At 43.4% G+C, this 13,176-nt stretch overlaps 1 long non-coding RNA gene across 1 annotated transcript in view; it reads left to right on the forward strand.

Moving 5' to 3' along the window:
* Nucleotides 1-9,830, forward strand: part of LOC146358555 (uncharacterized) — a 33,678-nt gene extending 23,848 nt beyond the window's left edge. The window contains exons 2-3 of the long non-coding RNA XR_014787106.1: nucleotides 4,293-4,376; nucleotides 8,671-9,830. This is a non-coding gene — a long non-coding RNA (uncharacterized LOC146358555). The remainder of the gene's footprint in view (nucleotides 1-4,292; nucleotides 4,377-8,670) is intronic.
* Nucleotides 9,831-13,176: the final 3,346 nt, after the last annotated feature.

Here is a 13,176-nt window from a genome sequence, read left to right on the forward strand (position 1 = left end):
ATGAAGTATGCATGACTGTAATTCTGCACCTTGGTATCAGTGGAGAAATCAGGTGGGAGTCAATGGAACTTACCCATGCATAACTGACTGCAGGATTGCCCCGTTCCAATTTTTAGCCTATGTCACCCCAAGGACTCAGGGTGGGTTAGAAGCACATAAAGGAACTAGCAAACCATAATAATAAATTTGGCAATTTTCACATGACATATATAAACTGCTTAAAATGAAAACCCATTGAATCCAAACACACTGCCCAATCCATTGCCTACAATGTTAGTTTCACCCTGACCACAGAACGTCGACCCAAATAGAAAGCTTAACATGCTTTGGGAAGATGCTCACTCAGCTGTAGGTTTTGGCAGGTGTCACCATATAATTTGCAGAGATAAAAATTTGTTCTGATGAGATGCTGAATTGGGATTTCCAAAGGGTTGTGGGAGCCAAAAAGACAGAAGTTTAAAATTGATGAGATATTTGAAGGTGGGACTGGAAAGCACATTTATGTGTGTGAGGAAAGAAGAATGGGATGTAAGAAAGTGAGCAAGCAAAGGGACAATAATGGCACTATCCTATACATGTCTACTCAGAAGTAAGTTGCATTGAGTTCTATGGGACTTACTGGGGAATGGCTGGGAGTTATAGGGCATTTTTGCACCCTAGTGGTCTTTTTTTTATACACAGAGCAGCAACGAAACCAGAGGATTAAAAAGATCTCCCCAGAGATATGTGGAGTGATGGACGCAATTGGGAGATAGAGAAGGAAGAGGCAAGAAAATAGAACAGAAGATCACATTCATCTCCATGAATTTTAGTGTTGCTATTTTTTCAGTTTGAACCCAATTATATCAGTCATTACACATCCCACGGCACTGTTCACCAGAGATGCATTGTGTGAGATGCTGCCCTTCAATGTACACGATTGATATTTGGTTATTTAATTAAAAAATTAAAATATTTTATTTTAATCTACTACAGGCTTCAGGCTGAACTGTCAGGTTTTATATTCGTAATCAATGGATTGGATCTGATCTGATCTATTTTGAGCCAAGTGATGTGCTTTTCAGCATAGTTCAGTTTGCTGAAAAGTAGAAGGTTAACCAAAGCTAATATTTTGGCTATTCTGCAAAAAATCATTCCACCCAAAACTTCCTATCCTGTAGAATTTTTAACTTATTAATCTTTTTGCTTCTAAGCTGGGGGGACTCACAAGGAAGACTCACTAAATTTGTTATAAGATAGCAGTGATATACTTTCCCAAAATGCGCAGCATCTTGGAAGTTTGCTTTCATATCACCATTTATATTCCTGAAGAATAGACACGTCTTTCACTCTGCAACAGCATTTTGTGACACTTGGATTTACAATGTTCAAGTTTAAGTCTCTAGCCCCTTGCAGTCTGTCAAAAACAGCTTTTCCATCCATTTATTTGTGTCTTGTGTGCTCAGTCTGAATATCTTTTGTAAATTTATACTTGACAAGCCTCGTATTTCAGTGACTGGCTTTGTTTCACAATCTACCTTAACTTGCTCTGTTGCATTAGCTGAAACAACAAATTTAATCCATGATGTCAATTGTAAATTATAGAAGAGCTGTAGTATATGCCTGACATCACTAAGGTCAAGGCCATGGTTTTTAAAAGGAGGCAAATAATGGATTCAGAAGGCCTTATTTTTATTGGTACGTATTGAACATGATAAAAATCACGGTGTTTGGTACCATATTATTGTTGCATCAGCATAGCAATATGTTGTAAAAGAGAACTTCCATAGTGTGAAAATATGTATCAAAAGGAAATTTGTACTGTGGTTATATTATATATTTCCTAACAGAGAATTACTTTACAGGAAAGATTAATTGAAAGAAAACATTTTGAACTAATCTGGAAGTTGGTAGGGGTTGACAGAGAAGATTAGGAGGTAATATTGTGGAGAAAACACTTATTTGCATACCAACCTAAAGTACCTTGCCATTAAAGTATCTAAATTACCTCAGTGAATTCTGAGCACAGGAGTGGTTGATGGATTGCTTTTGCATAAATGCTCCTTCCCTTTGCTGGAACTTAATTTTTGTGTATAAAAGGCGCACAAACACACAGAAGAGAGCAACCAGTGAGCTCTCTCAAGAAGAAAAATGGAAGTCTGGAATTTTCTCTGTAAGGAAATGTTTCCAAACGCTGTTTGTATTTACAAGTATCCTCGGAGTCTCAGAGGGTTTGCCCAAAATGGGTTATTCTCCAATAAGAAAAGAGCAGTTAATGACTCGTTTTCCCCCTAGGGTGAAATTGTTTATTCCTGTTAATTTGTGGCCCCCTTCCCAGTCTCAGCTTTCTATTACTAATTTAACATGAGAATTCACTCGGTTTAAAAACTCATTCAGTGCCAATGGGGAAAATATTTCATATGAAATAGACCATAAGCAAAATATTATTATTATCAACAGAGAAATAGAAGATTCCATTCCTTCTAACATTACAGGTGGCTTTACGATCAACAGCGTCAGAATCTCAGGGATTTCATTATGCAAGCCATCATTCTGGCCTTGTTTCAAAAGCATTTCAATTTGTTAATAAGAAATGGTAGCTGCCTGAGATCAACAAGGTTGAAATGTACATTTGGAAGCACAACACTTTCCTGATTACTTTTTCCACTCTAAATGTATTCTGTCTAAGGAAAAGACAATGGCTCAGTTCAGATGTAATGCCAAGCCTTGGTACAGAATGAGGAGAATGAGCCTAGAAAGAGCCTTGGACTCAGGCTCTCACTCATCCAGCCTTCCTGTCCCTCTTCCTCCTCCACTCGTGCTTGGCTTAATTAGTTACTTCCTGTTGGGCAGCAAACCAGAGATTGCTCTTACATCCAAATGGGCAAACTATGGTTTGTGCTTATCCTGGTGTGCAGGGCAAGTGATAACCATCATTGCTGGCTCAGATGTAACAGCAAATTATGGTTTGCCCCAAAGTACAAAATAAGTACTCAGCATGAGTGTGGAGGGGGAAGCATGCAAGACCAAGGTTCCTTCCAGGTTTGTTTTCTCATAGCACCAAACAAGGGTTTGGCTGAAATCAGCGAATATGTGCCAGAATTTGGATATTAATTTTTGGTATGCTAAGAACACCAATACAAAATCTGCCACACTTCCCATCAGCAGTGAGCATTCATGCCTTCGCTATCTCAAGGCAGGACTGCAACAAGCACAATATGGAATTCTCCTTTAGAATAGCCTTCCCCAGCCTGGTGTCCTCCACATGTTTTGGACTTCAACTCCCATCAGCCCCAGCCAACATGCTCAATTGTCAGGAATGCTGGCAGTTGTAGTCCAAAACAGCTGGAAGGCACCAGATTAGGGGAGGTGCTTTAGAAGCTTCAGCTAGTGTAGAATATGGTAGCCAGACATTTGGCCGGTAATGGTCTGATCTGCATTAATACTTTGTCCTCCAGGCCCAATTGAAAGAAAGACTTAAACAGCTTTGCTCCAGCATATTGAAGATACTGCTTTCTACCTTAAGTGTAGCTGGTTAAAAATATGAAACAGAACCTGGGGAGTTGGGATCTCCTCCATTCATTTTTCATTTGAAGGCCAAAGTAGATGAGATGAAGGGGATTAATGATCAAGTCTTCTTGTAGTGTTTGCAAAAGCAGCCATAGGAGCTGGGGGATTTGGATCGGGGCTGCTGTGCTGGTGGTGGAAAGTTTAAGTTAACAGTTTTCCTCACCACCACAACCACCATCTTCCCAGTGAAAACCTTCTGCTCCTAAAACAACAATTTGACTCTTTAGAGAACGTTTATGTGTTTATCCTCCCTAGATTGTGAGTACTTGTCTATAGTGGTTAAATACATGATCTATGAACTGGGAAGCCCCTGGGTTAAATTTCAGCACAGCCACAAAGGGTTGGATCAAGATTTAGTCAGAGTAGAGCCACTGAATTCAATGGGATTTAAGTTAATCATAACTTAATTCCCTTTGATTTCAGTGGGTCTACTTTAACTATGACTAAATAGGGGATTCAGTCCAAAATCTCTGGTGGCCTTAGGGAAGTCAACCCTCTATTTGTAGTATGAGAATAATAATACAGGGTGATTATTAGGATTATTGAAATGATGCATGTAAAGTAAATTGAGTATTTAGAAAAACCGGAATTTGATGTTGCTAATGTTAGTATGTGTGTGCATGCATGCATGCACAATTCAGAAATCAAGGTATGTTCTCAGACCTATGGAAGCTTGTTAAAGCCTGAACCACAATACTTTTAAGAATGATTCTAAGCCATTTTCATTGGGGTTTGGCTTTTAGAAACCCAGTTAAGCTGGTAGAAGGAAGCATCTTCACCCAACTGAGGTCAAGTCTGAACTGAAAATGAACCCAACTGAAAATCAGGTAGGGTTGACAATTCAAGTGTTGTTAGCTGTTTTATTCACAGTTGCACTTTTGCTTGATGTATATTTCGTGCTTGACCCAAATAAACAAGCTGCACACATTATTCCATTAGCAAGTTTCCATTTTCTCCAACATGTTTGTGATTTATTAGAATTATTTATGTTAAGGTATTAATGCCTTATTTTAGATGTTTTACAATACTTGCTTTCATCTGCCTTGAATGATGAAATTTTTAGGTACTTTGAATCAATAAATCCCGTGTGGTATTTACAAATCTTTTTAATGAAAATGCAAGGTCATATAGTCATCTATGGCCTAGATCCTATAGTCTTGCAACTCAAATTGAAGCCCAGATTTCAAGTAGGAAGACCATAACTTTTGACCTTTCATTCTGATGAGCATCTGTTGCATTCTGATGTACTGTATTTTTTAAAAACAACAACACCTCATCACGTAACTCACTGACTTCACCCAAGATGGTATACATAGATTGCACGTGCACACACACACACATGGCATATGTTAAGCAACCTACCTGGTAGCACTACAAAGGCAGAAAGAACACAAAAGATAATTTGGGAGAGCTGTTGGAAATGTTTGCATCAGATGGTATATCTAAGTTTCATAATACTTTAAAGCCCATGTTGTTGTTCAGTCGTTCAGTCGTGTCTGACTCTTCGTGACCCCATGGACCATAGCACGCCAGGCCTTCCTGTCCTGCGCTCTCTCCCAGAGTGTGCTCAAGTTCATATTCATTGCATCGGTGATGCTATCTAGCCATCTCATCCTCTGCCGTCCCCTTCTCCTTTTGCCTTCAGTCTTTCCCAGCATCAGGGTCTTTTCCAGAGAGTTTTCTCTTCGCATTAGGTGGCCAAAATATTTGAGCTTCAGCTTCAGTATCTGTCCTTCCAATGAGCACTCAGGGTTGATTTCCTTTAGGATGGACTGATCTGACCTCCTTGCAGTCCAGGGGACTCGTAAGAGTCTTCTCCAGCACCACAGTTCGAAAGCATCAATTCTTCGGCGCTCAGCCTTCCTTATAGTCCACCTCTCACAGCCATACATTACTACTGGGAAAACCATAGCTTTGATTAGACGGACCTTTGTCAGCAAGGTGATGTCTCTGCTTCTTACTATGCTGTCTAGGTTTGCCATAGCTTTCCTCCCAAGGAGCAAGCGTCTTTTAATTTCATGGCTACAGTCACCGTCTGCGGTGATCTTGGAGCCCAAGAAAATAAAATCTGTCACTGCTTCCATTTCTTCCCCTTCTATATGCCAGGAAGTGATGGGGCCAGATGCCATTATCTTAGTTTTTTTAATGTTGAGTTTCAAACCAGCTTTTGCACTCTCCTCTTTCACCCTCAACAAGAGGCTCTTGAGATCCTCTTCGCTTTCTGCCATTAGGGTGGTATCGTCTGCGTATCTGAGGTTGTTGATAATTCTCCCGGCAATCTTAATTCCAGCCTGTGATTCATCCAACCCGGCGTTTCTCATGATGTACTCTGCATATAAGTTAAATAAGCAGGGCGACAATATACAGCCTTGTCGTACTCCTTTCCCAGTTTTGAACCAATCGGTTGTTCCATGTCTGGTTCTAACTGTTGCTTCTTGCCCCTCGTACAGGTTTCTCAGGAGACAGGTAAGGTTGTCTGGTACTCCCATCTCTTTAAGAATTTGCCAGAGTTTGTTGTGATCCACACAATCAAAGGCTTTAGTGTAGTCAATGAAGCAGAGTTAGATGTTTTTCTGGAATTCTCTTGCTTTCTCTATGATCCAGCGAATGTTGGCAATTTGATCTGTAGTTCCTCTGCCTCTTCAAAACCCAGCTTGCACTTCCGGTAGTTCTCGGTTCACATACCGCTAAAGCCTGGCTTGTAGGATTTTGAGCATAACCTTGCTGGCATGTGAAATGAGCGCAATTGTACGGTAGTTTGAACACTCTTTGGCGTTGCCCTTCTTTGGAACTGGAATGTAAACTGACCTTTTCCAGTCTTGTGGCCACTGTTGAGTGTTCCAAATTTGTTGGCATATTGAGTGCAGCACTTTAGTAGCATCATCTTTGAGGATTTTAAATAGCTCAGCTGGAATACTGTCATCTCCACTAGCTTTGTTGTTAGTAATGCTTCCTAAGGCCCACTTCACTTCACTCTCTAGGATGTCCGGCTCAGGTTCCATGACCGCACTATCATGGCTATCAGGGACATTAAGATCTTTCCTGTATAGTTCTTCTGTGTATTCTTTCCACCTCTTCTTAATCTCATCTGCTTCTGTTAGGTCCCTGCCTTCTTTGTCCTTTATCATGCGCGTCTTTGCACAAAACGTTCCCTTGATATCTCCGATTTTCTTGAAGAGATCTCTAGTCTTCCCCGTTCTGTTGTTTTCCTCGATTTAGGGAGGTGGTGGGCTCTCCCACACTGGAGGCATTCAAGACAAGACTGGACAGTCATCTGTCAGGGATGCTCTGACTTGGATTCCTGCATTGAACAGGGGGTTGGACTCGATGGCCTTGCCCTTCCAACCCTACTATTCTATGATTCTATGATTTCTTTGCATTGTTCATTTAAGAAGGCCTTCTTGTCTCTCCTTGCTATTCTCTGGAACTCTGCATTCAGTTGGGTATATCTTCCCCTTTCTCCCTTGCTTTTCGCTGCCCTTCTTTCCTCAGCTACTTGTAAAGCCTCATCAGACAGCCACTTTGCTTTCTTGCATTTCTTTTTCTTTGGGATGGATTGAGTTGCTGCCTCCTGAACAGTGTTACAGACCTCCGTCCATAGTTCCTCAGGCACTCTGTCTATCAGGTCTAATCCCCGAAATCTATTCCTCACCTCCACTGTATATTCATAAGGGATATGATTTAGGTCATACCTGAATGGTTTAGTGGTTTTCCCTACGTTCTTCAATTTAAGCCGAAATTTTGCAACAAGAAGCTCATGATCTGAGCCACAGTCAGCTCCAGGTCTTGTTTTTACTGACTGTATAGAGCTTCTCCATCTTTGACTGCAAAGTACATAATCAATCTGATTTCGATATTGACCATCTGGTGATGTCCATGTGTAGAGTCGTATCTTGTGCTGTTGGAAAAGCGTGTTTGCTATGATCAGCGTGTTCTCTTGGCAAAACTCTATTAGCCTTTGTCCTGCTTCATTTTGTACACCAAAGCCATGCTTGCCTGTTATCCCGGTGATTTCTTGACTTCCTACTTTAGCATTCCAATCCCCTATGATGAAGCAGACATCTTTTTTTGGTGTTAGTTGTAGAAGGTGTTGTAGGTCTTCATAGAACCGAATAAAGTTGTAGGTCTTCATAGAACCGAATAAAGCCCATGGCTTCCCCCAAAGCATGGGTGGGGAACTGGCTTTGTCCCAGTTGCCCCCCAGGAACAATCCAGTGGGCTGGATGAAATCAAAGGGTGTCTCCCCCTGGCCAGCTGCCGCTGACATAAAACCTTGCCTCCTCCCCAAAGCCCATTTTACTTCATGCAGAGAGATACGGAGCTTCTCTCTGCATGGAGAAAGGTACTTGACTGGGGCTTGGAGGAGCCAGATCTAATCCTGGCTTCCTGACAGTTGTATGATACATATGTTTTCAAACACCTGTTTTTATCATTCAGTCTTGACATATTTAGGTGTCACTTGAAACATCTGTGTGCACTGAATTATATGAAGAACCCTAAGTACTAAATGTCCAAGGCAAGAATTTTGGCAAGATCAAGGCTGAGCGCCGAAGAATTGATGCTTTCGAACTGTGGTGCTGGAGAAGACTCTTACGAGTCCCCTGGACTGCAAGGAGGTCAAATCAGTCCATCCTAAAGGAAATCAACCCTGAGTGCTCATTGGAAGGACAGATACTGAAGCTGAAGCTCCAATATTTTGGCCACCTAATGCGAAGAGAAAACTCTCTGGAAAAGACCCTGATGCTGGGAAAGACTGAAGGCAAAAGGAGAAGGGGACGGCAGAGGATGAGATGGCTAGATAGCATCACCGATGCAATGAATATGAACTTGAGCACATTCCGGGAGAGAGCGCAGGACAGGAAGGCCTGGCATGCTATGGTCCATGGGGTCACGAAGAGTCGGACACGACTGAACGACTGAACAACAACAAAAATTAATACATTACTGGAAAGTGTGCATTTTGTGTAACACCCAACTGTACAGGTAGCACTATACTACTTTGTATACTGGCTTAACATGTTTAAACCTGACCTTGGTTGGAAACTAAACTTCACCTGGTAAACTTTAAGGAAAACACTTTTTGGCTTATGATTTGTGGTCTTTATCCTATGCTTTCCTCAGGATTTGAAACCTGGATTAAATCAATATGTTCATTGTTATCTTGTTGCTATCTGGCCCGTGACAGAATCAGTGGGATGTAAGCGCTTTGAAATGTGGATATATCCAGGAGATTCACAGTTTCCACCAACAAAATTGCAACTGGATGTTCTGTGCCATGATCCTACTTTCCAGAACATAAAGAAACTGAATTTACCATGTTATCTCTATCATGACGTGTGTATGTGTGTGTGTGTGTGTTGTTCTCCCCTGCCCCCGCCTTCCCTAGGATGGATCTACAAGGACAGATTATCAAATCTAGCAGCAAAGACTAGAGCAGCAGCTACCTGATACAAAGGTAGATAATTGGGGAGGAACATGAACCACTGGAGTGATGTCCCTGAATATACTTAATGCAGCAGTAGACAAAAAGGTTTTTTTTTTCTTTTTTAAATACTATGAAATAACACCATTTAACTTTACATCTGTATAAGAGATAAGGCAGTCCCAATTCACTCTAATGGTGTATCTACACAAAGGGTGCAATCCTATCCCTGTTTAGGTAGAAAAAAGTCTACAATCCTAGCATTCCCCAGCCAGACGTGCTAGCTGGGGCATGCTGGGAATTGTAGGACTTTTTGATTGCACCTTAAAACTGTTGTCTGATCCTATAGATGTAGCAGGATGAGGTAGTACAGTAGATTTTGCCACTTCAGACTGCAGGTTGGAGGTGGGTTTGAATGCTCCTTCACATTAAAAAAAAATTCTCTGCAAGTAAAAGATTAGCACATCAGAAAGAAAGAATCCAGCCCAGCCCTCTCTTTGCTGCACTACTTTTCTACTTGTGAGGAACTTTTAAAAAATCTTCTGCAGAGGTAGACAACCTGTGGCTCTCAGCCTAATTTCACATGGCCCTATCTGCATGTGATCGGTTCAGACCTCTGGCAAGACCAATCTCTCCCTTCCCTGAGCAGCCCACTGGGTTCGGAGAAGGACGGCTGGGGGCCTGTAACTTAGCTATACATTTCTGAGAAAAGCTTTATCAGATTCTTTGGAGAGTTTACATTTATTGGGGAGGTGGTCTTGGTCTGGCTTACATTATGCTCTGTATATGTATTTGTTTTGAATTTGTAATGCTGGTTGGTATTAGCAACAAATAAAAACCGATAAGATGTCTGCTTTTCATCTTCATGTCTTTTGCTGGTGGAAAGCCAGGATCTGAGCTTTGAGGGGTGAATCTGAGGCATGGGAAACTGTTCACAGGGCCAAGAAAAGAGTTTCTGAAATGGCCTTGAACTCAGTTGAGATCAAAGTGCAGTTATTAGTATCCACACCCTCCACACTCTTAAGATGGATGGAGCCACAGAACCCAAGCAAAACTTGCAAAGAAGTGCTTGTTTGCAAGCTCTGATTTGTTGATGAGCTGATTGCCTGACTGAAGCGATTATCTGAGCACCTCACAACCCTGCAGCAAATAATCACACGAGAAGAGGCACCAGATAGAAAACATCTGCCTCGGAAGAGCAATAGTATCCATCAACATCACCCTGACTGAATTCAGTGAGATGTAGACCAAGGAGACCTGCGTTCAAATTTGCACTTGTGAAAAGGTGCATTACCACAAGTGAAATAAAACTCTCGTACATCCCTAAAAACAGTCCAGTTGCGTCAATGAGTGGATGATGGAACACAAGACATTCCACGAAACACAGATGGAATGGATTTAACAAAATCCGTAAATCCCTAGTTTCAAGTAGCATGGTAAAAAGTATTCCAATCTGCCTGCTCGATAATTTCAAATGGCCTCCACACAGTGGCTGTAACATCTGAACAGGCCTTAAAATGCTCCAAAATTTCAATCCCTTGGTTGGGGAAGAGAAAATGTGCTGTTCAACCAGCACTAGTAACTATTAACTTTTCTTCACTGTAGACCAGCCAGGTAATCTACATGAAAACTGTTTCAGATGCGTTTTCTGGTTATATCTGGATTTTCATGAAATCGCTTTGGTCCATCAGCAGCACATGTAGGGATGTACGAATCTCTTACCTGGCTCCGTGCAAGGGCATCCACAGTGGGGGGGAGGCGCTCCGTCCCTCCCCCCGGAATCCTGCTCGGCTGGCTCCGCTCCGCAGCCAAGCCGCGGAGCTGCCAGCTGGCTCCAGCCACCCGCAGCTGGACATCCAGCAGCTGGGCAGCCCTGCAGGGACGCAAATGGCGGCTGTCGTAGCCGCCGCCATTTGCGTCCCTGTATTGAGCTGTGATAGGCTACGTAAATATTTACGTAGCCTATCATGGCAGGGGGAAAAACCCCAGCGTATGCAAATGGCGGTAGCCGCCGCCATTTGCATACGCTGGGGTTCCCCCCCCCCCGCCGTGATAGGCTACATAAGTATCTACGTAGCCTATCATGGCTAGGAAGAGGAGGAAGCGAATGGCGGCCAGGACGGCCGCCATTTGCAAAGCAGCGTGGACGGGAGCAGGTAAGTGCTCCGTTTCGCGCGCCTTTCGTGGGGTGGGGGCGGCGGAGACTTCGTCCCGCGTGCCTTTCATGGGGGGGGCAGGGGATTTGTTTCGCGACGGATTTCGGGGGGCTGAAATCTCTGACATCCCTAAGCACATGAAACAAGAAAAGCAGAGTATACACTACCTAAAAACCCGCTTTCACAGGTTGAACTTGCTATACTTCAGGGTTGGGTGGGAGAAGTCCAGCGAGTAGAACTGAATGTCATCAACCATTTAAGTGCTGGTCAGTGAATGAGAGGGGCTTGCTTTTTTCAGTGCTCCCCTGTTCAGGGAAGTTTAATGGAAGAGATGAATAACATCCCATAATTTATCCCACACCTCTCCCCTCTCATCCACCAGGACTGTGAAGCAGCAATAGTGAAGCTTTTCTCCCTGCATTAGTTAAAGCACTCTGTTGCAACATTGCACAATTGTGTGATTACAGTGATTTAGTGTGGAGCACAAACACATCCGGGTCAGTCACAATCTGCACTAAATCACCTTTGTAGATTGGGTCTAGGGGTGGTGAACTTGTGGCCCTCCAGATGTTCTTGGACACCAATTCCCATCAGCCCCAGCCAGCATGGACATGTTTCAGTGATGACGGCAGTTGTAGTCCAACAACATCTGGAGGGCCACAAGTTCCCCACCTCTGCTATAGACAACAATCATGCCTTCTCCCAAGGAACCCCTGGGGTACTAGGTTCTGTAAGGGCCTTACTAAAGCATGTTGGGGATTTCGTCTAAGAGAATTCCCAACACCCTCATCTAACTACCATTCCCAGGTACCACAGCAATTAAACTGATGTTAAACACAGGTGGTAAAATTAGGGGTGGACGAAAGTCACTTACCTGTCGTCGAAGGCCGTTCGCGGTGGGGGGGAGGCGCTTCGCTGCTCCCCCCGCGAAGTTCAGGCCGGGGGGGGAGGCTTCCCGCCTCGCCCAGCCGAAATTCAGGCCGGGGAGGAGGCGCCTCGCCTCGCCCGGCCGCGAACGCGAAAGTAAAAAAAAAACAACGCCCCCTGATAGGCTACGTGACGATTCACGTAGCCTATCATGGCTAGATCTGCAAAGTCAGCCGTGATAGGCTACGTGAATCGTCACGTAGCCTATCACGGGTGACTTTAAAAAAAAAAAAAAAAAGCGCATACGCGAATGGCGGCCCCCATAGGGAGCCGCCATTCGCGTTCCTTATTTAGTTGCTGTAGGGCTACTTATTTTTATAAGTTAAACATTTACGTAGACTACGGCAAAAATAAGGGCAACGCAAATAGCCCTTTTGCGAACACGTTGGCGCTCGGCCCCCCGAAGTTTCGGGGAGAAATTCTCCGCCATCCCTAGGTAAAATGCCAGTGCAGATATGTGAAAATCTGGTTGCGGAAAAAAATGGAAGGAAAATAGAGTGGCTGGGAAGCATGCAACTCGGTTTTCTCTTACATTTCTTTCTTACGCGGCTACCCTTTTTGGCATGGTAGCAACCAAGAACACAAAACCATATGGACTCCTAAATGCATGGGAACTTGTTTGTGTGAAATGGCTCACCATCGTCCAGATGATTTTAACCATGCTTGACAAAGGATCCCCTCCTCCGCATGGATGGATGGAGTCACTCCAACCAGAAGGGAAACCACTTCAGGCAGAGACCATGTGGTTTGTGTTCTCGACAACACAGCACATCACCCCCCAAAAGCTCAGACCTCTTTGCACTGTCGGGTCAGCCTCTTCTACCCCTGGCAACGGCAGCCAAATTTCAGCCTTCCCCACATCTGCAGCCCATCCATTGATTTCCCCAAATTCCCTCATATTTCATGCCTGTGACTGGCCATCTAAAGAGGACCAGTGGATTCCTCCTCAACCTAGTGAAATGTCCATGTAATGAACTCAGCTGGCTCCCATAGGTTAGCACTGCCCTCCCTGAACGGATAGAAAGAGGAAAGGAGTGTTTCCCCCTCTTTTTCATGGCTGAGTGAGCCTGGCCCTAACAAGGACATAAATTACACTTGCAAGCTAAACACTGCAATATTTGA

Source organism: Heloderma suspectum, chromosome 1, assembly GCF_057233095.1.
Source record: "Heloderma suspectum isolate Gila_16-S chromosome 1, 16-S_ref, whole genome shotgun sequence".
Taxonomy (NCBI): Eukaryota; Metazoa; Chordata; class Lepidosauria; order Squamata; family Helodermatidae; genus Heloderma; species Heloderma suspectum.